The 9272-nt window shown below is 44.7% G+C and overlaps 1 long non-coding RNA gene across 1 annotated transcript; it reads left to right on the forward strand.

Annotated features, from left to right (window-relative positions):
- The first annotated feature begins 1607 nt into the window (after positions 1–1607).
- Positions 1608–2559, forward strand: LOC122459099. The gene is made up of 3 exons (XR_006279563.1): positions 1608–1619; positions 1679–1681; positions 2395–2559. It is a non-coding gene; the product is annotated as an uncharacterized LOC122459099 (long non-coding RNA).
- Positions 2560–9272: the final 6713 nt, after the last annotated feature.

The following is a 9272-nucleotide window of genomic DNA, read 5'->3' on the forward strand; positions in this document are numbered from 1 at the left end:
AATGAGAATTTTCTTGGGAAGATTTCCTAAGCTCCAGGATGGAATGTCTGGTCATAGCGAGACAGCAACACCTTCCAGAATAACCAATAGCCTGGTGATTAGGGCATTTGGTTGGAATGTGGGAGAGTGAGGTTCAAATCCCTGCTCCAAATCAAAGTCCTAACTGCTGGCCTGTTGGTTTGAAGGTGGGTTGATCTCTGTCATGTGCTTTTGCAAAAAATTTTGAAAGGCCCCATTTATGCTCTGTATTAGAACAAAAAACAAATTTCAAAACCTCACTGTTTTTCACCAAACAGAAATCTTGTTTTTGGGCCAGTCGTATTAGTTATATACCTTTGGACACTCACATTTGGAAATTTTGACCTAGGTCCAAGAGGGCATCAGCACCAGGGCTGAAATGAGTACTCCAAAATTCCTGACACCCAGCCCTGAGAGAAACATGAGCTGAACCAATTTTAACAACTCAGACACCTGACATAGGAGTGGCACAGTCCCTTATGGATGTGGAGTGAATGCCTGAAACCCCCTCTCTACCCACTGCTGGAAACTGTCACATTTTTTACCTTTTTCCCAGAACTTCTTCCCTAAGGTCAGTACTCCTGTGACTGACATTAATGTAGGACAGAGCTCAGAGCGACCAAATGGTGCTGTGACAGCAGTACTGTCTCCCAGAAGCAATGCCTCCATGGTTGACAACATAGCACACAGGACTGCATTCCTGGGCATAATTTGAGGTGATGGAGCTTTTACAGACTTTCTTTTATCATTTCTCATCTCTAAACTTGGCTTGGGCTGAGCAGCTTACCCAGACTGTCACTACCAGTTTCACTAGCACATGAAGCCTGGGATATACCCCCTGGCACAGACATATGGAGTATGAGTGAGTGACTGCGTTACTTGGCCAAAGACCATTTTTTTCCTGAAAAAGAACAATCTGAGGGCTTTATATAAAGTACTTTTTCACTGAAGAAAGGTAAAAAACAGCTTTTGAGTGGCCTACCATGTTTCCTAGATCCATCTCACATGTAGCCCTATTCCCATCTTGCTAACCACAAGTTCTAAAAGCTCCGCCACCTCCCCTTTGTTGGAAATGTAAGAACATGTCATATATATGAATGCTGAAGCTTTCAGAATGGACTGTTGGCTTGAAGAGGGAGAGAGGAGCCAGTGGTTTGTTCTTTGATACTTCCCATAATGAGCATTTGATTAAATTGTTCTTGGCTTCTCCCTCCTGCTCTCCCCTCTCTCCAAAGAGCCTCTCTCTGAAAATGTCTAACATTTCTAGTATCAAAAACTCCAAAATTGCCACTTTCAAACCTTAGTTCAAGGTCACACTTCTCTGCCTAATCAGGCCAGTCACAAATAGGGGAGGATGATGAAGAAGTGGCAAGGAGGGTTTTATGGTCATTCTATCTTTCTGCATGTAGGCCTTCTCTCATAGTATCTACAGCAATGATTCTGGACCCATTCATCTCTTGTGTAATGCCATTGACTGCACTTGCACATCAGGCAGCGGCGATAGGGTTGCCAGGCTTGATGCCCGGTCAAAAAATGTGACGCCCGGTCTAAAAGGGACCCTGCTGGCTCCAGTTTAATGGCCCTGTTGGCGGTGCTGTGGGGTTACGGCAGGCTAGTCCCTACCTGTCCTGGCACTGTGCTGCACCCCGGAAGTGCTCAGCAGGTCCGGCTCCTAGGTGGGGGGCCCACGGGACTCTGTGCGCTGCCCCCGCCCCAAGTACCAGTTCTGCACTCCCAGTGGCTGGGAACTACAGCCAATGGGAGCTGTGGGGCGGGGCCTGCAGGTGAGAGCAGTGCGCAGAGCCTCCTACCCCCATCCCCCATCTAGGAACCAGACCTTCTTTTGGCCACTTCTGGGCACAGCATGGTGCCAGGACAGACAGGGAGCCTGCCTTAGCACCACTGACTGGGCGCGGCCCGAGGTAAACATGCACCCCAACTCTGATCCCCAACCCTCTGCCCCAGCCCTGAGCCTCCCCAAATGCAGAGCTCTCTCTTACACCCCAAACCCCTCATCCCCAGCCCCACGCAAGAGCCCACACCCCCAGCCCCAAGCCCTCATCCCCTCCGACACCCCAACCCCCTGCCTCAACCCACAGCCCCGTCCCGCACTCCAAATCCCTCAGCCCCACCCCACAGCCTGGAGCCCCTCCCCATACCCTCATTTCTGGCCCCACCCCAGAGCCCGCACCCCAACCCCATCTCCCAGTCCAAAGAAAGTGAGTGAGCGTGGGGGACAGTGAGCCACTGAGGGAGGGGGAATGTAGTGAGTGGGGGTGGGGCCTCTGGGAAGGAGTGGGGAAGGGGTGGGGACAAGGGGAAGGGCTGGGGCTAGGGTGTTCGGTTTTGTGCAATTAGAAATTTGACAACCCTAAGAGGCGACGCATGTGGGGGGGGTATGCAGGCTCATGTGTCTCCTCCATCCCCCCGATTTGCTGCCTGGCTTGTATTGAGCACGCTCACACAGACTGACCATGCTCAGTAACACCGCTGAAGCTGGCTGCCCTCCCTCTGCCCCCTCACTCTGGCAGACACAGGTCATCCCTGATATCAGGGATGAATTTAGCCCTTTAAAACATATAGGGCCAGATCATCACTGCAAATGCATACACTCAGCTCCTTGTCCTCAGTTCAGCACAGCACTTAAGCATGTGACTAAACTTAGCTTGTAGGTAAGCACTTTTCTGAATAGAGCCAGACTGCCGATTTGGGGCCCTATTGAGTTGCCTGGGAATTGTGCACACGCAAATGCAGGAATGATCAGTCTCACTGTATTTTACACAGCATTTATAACAGAAGCATTTGTAAATCACTGCATAAAGACTTCAAGCGAACCTGGGTTTTGTAAATATAAAAACAGTTCCTGTGTTTTCAAGGACATGGTATCCTAGATTTCTGAGCCAAACACAGCCCTGCTGTAAATAATCTCAACTCAGCTGAAGTCAGCTGCTTACACTAGCTATGATTTTGCCATTCTGCTTATATGCATATGTGGGCTCTATAGACCAAATGCCTTAGAAGAGAAAGAGGTTTACTACTCCCGTGCACCAGATGCACCCAAGAAAAGAGGCAGGGGTGAGCAGCACCAATGGACTGTCTTTATTGTCAGGTTTCAGAGTAGCAGCCGTGTTAGTCAGAATTCTCAAAAAGAAAAGGAGTTCTTGTGGCACCTTAGAGACTAACAAATTTATTTGAGCATAAGCTTTCGTGAGCTACAGCTCACTTCATCGGATGCATTCAGTGGAAAATACAGTGGGGAGATTTATATACACAAAGAACATGAAACAATGTGTGTTACCATACACACTGTAAGGAGAGTGATCAATTAAGATGAGCTACTACCAGCAAGAGAGCGGGGGAGGGATCAATATGGGCCATTTCCAGCAGTAGACAAAAATGTCTGAGGAACAGTGGGGGTGGGGGGGAAAATAAACATGGGGAAGTAGTTTTACTTTGTGTAATGACCTATCCACTCCCAGTCTCTATTCAAGCCTAAGATAATTGTATCCAGTTTGCAAATTAATTCCAATTCAGCAGTCTCTCATTGGATTCTGTTTTTGAAGTTCTTTTGTTGAAGGATAGATTCATAGATACTAAGGTCAGAAGGGACCATTCTGATCATCTAGTCCAACCTCCTGCACAGCGCAGGCCACAGAATCTCATCCACCCACTCCTATGAAAAACCTCACCCAAGTCTGAGCTATTGAAGTCCTTAAATCATGGTTTAAAGACTTCAAGGAGCAGAGAAGCCTCCCTCAAGTCAACCATGCCCCATGCTACAGAGGAAGGCGAAAAACCTCCAGGGCCTCTCCAATCTGCCCTGGAGGAAAATTCCTTCCCGACCCCAAATATGGCAATCAGCTAAACCCTGAGCATATGGGCAAGATTCACCAGCCACACACTACAGAAAATTCTTTCCTGGATAACTCAGATCCCATCCATCTAATATCCCATCTCAGGGGATTTGGCCTATTTACCCTGAATATTTAAAGATCAATTACTTACCAAAATCCCATTATCCCCATCATACCATCTCCTACATAAACTTATCAAGTAGAGTCTTAAAACCAGATAGATCTTTTGCCCCCACTGCTTCCCTTGGAAGAATATTCCAAAACTTCACTCCTCTGATGGTTAAAAACCTTCGTCTGATTTCAAGTCTAAACTTCCTGGTGGCCAGTTTATACCCATTTGTTCTTGTGTCCACATTGGTGCTAAGCTTAAATAATTCCTCTCCCTCTCCTGTATTTATCCCTCTGATATATTTATAGAGAGCAATCATATCTCCCCTCAATCTTCTTTTAGTTAGGCTAAACAAGCCAAGCTCCTTGAGTCTCCTTTCATAAGACAAGTTTTCCATTCCTCGGATCATCCTAGTAGCCCTTCTCTGTACCTGCTCCAGTTTGAATTCATCCTTTTTAAACAGGGGAGACCAGAACTGCACACAGTATTCTAGGTGAGGTCTCACCAGTGCCTTGTATAATGGTACTAAAACCTCCTTATCCCTACTGGAAATGCCTCTCCTGACGCATCCCAAAACCGCATTAGCTTTTTTCACAGCCATATCACATTGGCAGCTCATAGTCATCCTATGATCAACCAATACTCCAAGGTCCTTCTCCTCTTCCGTTACTTCTAATTGATGCATCCCCAACTTATAACTAAAATTCTTGTTATTAATCCCTAAATGCATAACCTTACACTTCTCACTATTAAATTTCATCCTATTACTATTACTCCAGTTTACAAGGTCATCCAGATCCTCCTGTATAATATCCCAATCCTTCTCCGAATTGGCAATACCTCCCAGCTTTGTATCATCTGCAAACTTTATTAGCACACTCCCACTTTTTGTGCCAAGGTCAGTAATAAAAAGATTAAATAAGATTGGTCCCAAAACCGATCCCTGAGGAACTCCACTGGTAACCTCCCTCCAGCCTGACAGTTCGCCTTTCAGTAGGACCCGTTGCAGTCTCCCCTGTACCACCCTCAGGTCTGTAATCGAGTGACTGGAGAGATTGAAGTGTTCTCCAACTGGTTTTTGAATGTTATAATTCTTGACGTCTGATTTGTCTCCATTTATTCTTTTACATAGAGACTGTCCAGTTTGGCCAATGTACATGGCAGAGGGCCATTGCTGGCACATGATGGCATATATCACACTGGTAGATGCGCAGGTGAACGAGCCTCCGATAGTGTGGCTGATGTGATTAGACCCTATGGTGGTGTCCCCTGAATAGATATGTGGACACAGTTGGCAACAGGCTTTGTTGCAAGGATAGGTTCCTGGGTTAGTGGTTCTGTGATGTGGTGGGTGGTTGCTGGTGAGTATTTGCTTCAGGTTGGGGGGCTGTCTGTAAGCAAGGACTAGCCTGTCTCCCAAGATCTGTGAGAGTGATGGGTCATCCTTCAGGATAGGTTGTAGATCCTTGATGATGCATTGGAGAGGTTTTAGTTGGGGGCTGAAGGTGATGGCTAATGGCGTTCTGTTATTTTCTTTGTTGGGCCTGTCCTGTAGTAGGTGACTTCTGGGTACTCTTCTGGCTCTGTCAATCTGTTTCTTCACTTCAGCAGGTGGGTATTGTAGTTGTAAGAATGCTTGATAGAGATCTTGTAGGTGTTTGTCTCTGTCTGAGGGATTGGAGCAAATGCGGTTGTATCGTAGAGCTTGGCTGTAGACAATGGATCATGTGGTGTGGTCTGGATGAAAGCTGGAGGTAGGAATAGCGGTCAATAGGTTTCTGGTATAGGGTGGTGTTTATGTGACCATTGCTTATTAGCACTGTAGTGTCCAGGAAGTGGATCTCTTGTGTGGACTGGTCCAGGCTGAGGCTGATGGTGGGATGGAAATTATTGAAATCATGGTGGAATTCCTCAAGGGCTTCTTTTCCATGGGTCCAGATGATGAAGATGTCATCAATGTTGCACAAGTAGAGTAGGGACATTAGGGGACGAGAGCTGAGGAAGCGTTGTTCTAAGTCAGCCATAAAAATGTTGGCATACTGTGGGGCCATGCGGGTACCCATAGCAGTGCCGCTGATTTGAAGGTATACGTTGTCCCCAAATGTGAAATAGTTATGGGTGAGGACAAAGTCACAAAGTTCAGCCACCAGGTTTGCCATGACATTATCGGGGATACTGTTCCTGATGGCTTGTAGTCCATCTTTGTGTGGAATGTTGGTGTAGAGGGCTTTTACATCCATAGTGGCCAGGATGGTGTTTTCAGGAAGATCACCGATGGATTGTAGTTTCCTCAGGAAGTCAGTGGTGTCTCGAAGATAGCTGGGAGTGCTGGTAGTGTAGGACCTGAGGAGGGAGTCTACATAGCCAGACAATCCTGCTGTCAGGGTGCCAATGCCTGAAATGATGGGGCATCCAGGATTTCCAGATTTATGGATCTTGGGTAGCAGATAGAATACCCCAGGTCGGGGTTCCAGGGGTGTGTCTGTGCGGATTTGTTCTTGTGCTTGTCGTTATTGTGATACATTTTATGACCAGCTCAAAGAAGACACTGACCTGTTGGTCTCTTTCTGGTTTAAATTTAACATCTCTTCCTTGAGAAAGAACAATAGTCCCCAGGGATATTCGCCTTTATCAATTCTAAAAAGACAAAAAGCACAGAAAGTAACAGTGAGTTAAATAGACTGACCCATAGGACACTAGCTCTTTTCCAAAAAGGGGAGATGGCAGCTGGAGAGAAACAGAGAGAGGAAACGTACTGAACACAGTCACATGCTGCAACTAAGCTCAAACTTGTAAATCAGTCTAAGATATCCTCGGCTGAATTGAAATATGTATTCACAACAGTTCTCTAGGATGGGTTCTAGATGCATGCTATATCAATTCTGTCTTGACTAATGGCAGTTGCCACTTCAGTGAATGTAGCATTACCTATTATGCACTTTTACTGTTAATTAACTCTGCGGTAAAGACAACTCATCTCCTTTTCCTTCTGAACAGTATCAAGACTGAACAGTGAAAGGACAAAGAAAGAATAATTGCTCAAGGATCTGGTGTGATGTTTTCTCCAGTACAAACATACAATTAGGCTGTCTTAGCCTCCCAATATAGCAATAAACACCACTTTGCAAACTAAATTACAGGCAGAAGTCACAGAAAGGAAAGGAATTCTACTCTGCAAGACAACTGCCCTGTCATTTAGCCAAAGCAGCAGTTCCACTAATTTAAGCCATCCAAAATCCTTCGATACTTTCCTCTAACTCAAATGAGATTGAAATAAAGTCTATACATTCAAATCATTGAATAAATCAGCTAATAAAAATACATTTGTGACTGCTCATAAAAAAAGAATATAATTGGTCACACTTTAGAAACTGTTTTTACATACACAGTACAGGGGAACAAGGTCTCAATAATATTGACTTAACTAACACTTCTACATTTTTCTTCCTCTCTAGTTATGTCAATCAACACCACCTAACAACTGTAACTTCCAGTGTGTATTTCTTTAGTTTAACTGAGAGTGGGGTAAGGTTCTGATTGGAAAAGGTGAATTTCTACCACTCCACAATATACTGCCCTGATGTTGCAACGGGTCCACATGTGCAGAGATCTATACACTTTTATAAATCTGTGTTTATAAAGTTAGGAGAGTACACCATTTTTTAAAGATAAAACTACGGGAATTGTGAAATTTGATCATTTCATATTTCACTGATTTTTTTAAATTCTCTTGGCATGAATTATGGGTGAAATTCTGGCTCTACTGAAGTCAATGGCAAGACCCTCATTGATTTCAGTGAGACAAGGATTTCACCTTGTGTGCCTGCTCCTGGACCACTGAAGTTGCTGGGAGCTGCCCCCATTGCCTTTAGCGGGTGCTGGATCAAGGCATATAGTAATAACAGGATGACTCAATGTGAGGAACTCAAACTAGAGTAGGAAGAGTTCAGAGAAGGTTTTCAGTGTATCCAACAATTATACTGATGTATATAATCCAGACCTATTGTTAGTTAGGTTGATTGCAGTGGTTCTCAACCTGGTCAGGAATCAGGGCCCACTTGTATTAGTCATCATACAAACAAGTGACATAAGTAAAGTGTCTCCCCTGGAGAACTCACAATCTAGGACTTGGACAATGCACACAGGTGTCACAGTTCTCAATCACTGGAAAACTATTGATTTATCTTGATAGGTATTTTCTTATTTAGTGACAAACCAAGACATTTGATATTTTCACCATTGCAAAGCCATGATATTTTCCTATCTTTTTTGTCAGTGATATACATGAGACCCTCACAATAGAGGCTAAACTACAGCCACCTCATTAACTTCCTTCCGTAACATATAGTGCGTGCACGTGACAATTGTTTTTGCTAACTTTGTTCCGTTAGTGTAACTATGGCTCTTGGCAAGTCCACTAGTTAAGATGCCCATCTAGCCTTTATTTAAACAGGTTCTTCCTTTACTTACAACTGATATTACGTGTCTCAAGAAAATGTTGATGAACAGAATACAATTGCTATGCTACTATTAGAAGACAGAGGGACAGATTCTGCTCTCAGCTGCACCAGTGAAAATCCAGAGTAACTGCACTGGCTTCTCTGTGTAAGAGAGAGCAGAATTTAGCCCAGGGAGTGTAAAACCTTCAATAAGAACCTATAGCACTCTTCCATCACAGAGCAACACAGAAATTGCCATACTTGATCAGACCAATGGTCCACCTAATGCTGGATCCTCTCTCCAACGGTGCCTAATTCCAGCTGCTTCAGAGGAAGGTGTAAGAACCCCCTGCAGCAAACAGGGAAACATTCTAACCCCCATTAAATAGAAGTTATTGCATGCCCTGAAGCATGAGGGTCTGTATTTCTTCCAAAGCTCTTGTTTTTGATCCTTACCATAGCAACTTTGGAGATTCTTTCTGCCAGTGCTATAAAAGGAAGATTTGAATTTGAGGATGTATATAGTAAAAAAACAATATTAATTTTAAATATTTAAAACATGCTTTTACAGCACTTTGCATTTTCAAAGTGCTCAAACATTAACTAAAAAGAAAAGGAGTACTTGTGGCACCTTAGAGACTAACAAATTTATTAGAGCATAAGCTTTCGTGAGCTACAGCTCACTTCATCGGATGCACCATTAACTAGTTAAGGGCAGTGGTGAGCTGGAGCCGGTTCGCACTGGTTCGCTAGAACCGGTTGTGAAATTTAGAAGCCCTTTTAGAACCGGTTGTTCCGCAAGCCCCCCCAGGCTTCCCGCAAATCAGCTGTTCACGTGGGAAGCTGGGGGCG

This window comes from Dermochelys coriacea, chromosome 3 (assembly GCF_009764565.3).
Source record: "Dermochelys coriacea isolate rDerCor1 chromosome 3, rDerCor1.pri.v4, whole genome shotgun sequence".
In the NCBI taxonomy this organism is placed as follows: Eukaryota; Metazoa; Chordata; order Testudines; family Dermochelyidae; genus Dermochelys; species Dermochelys coriacea.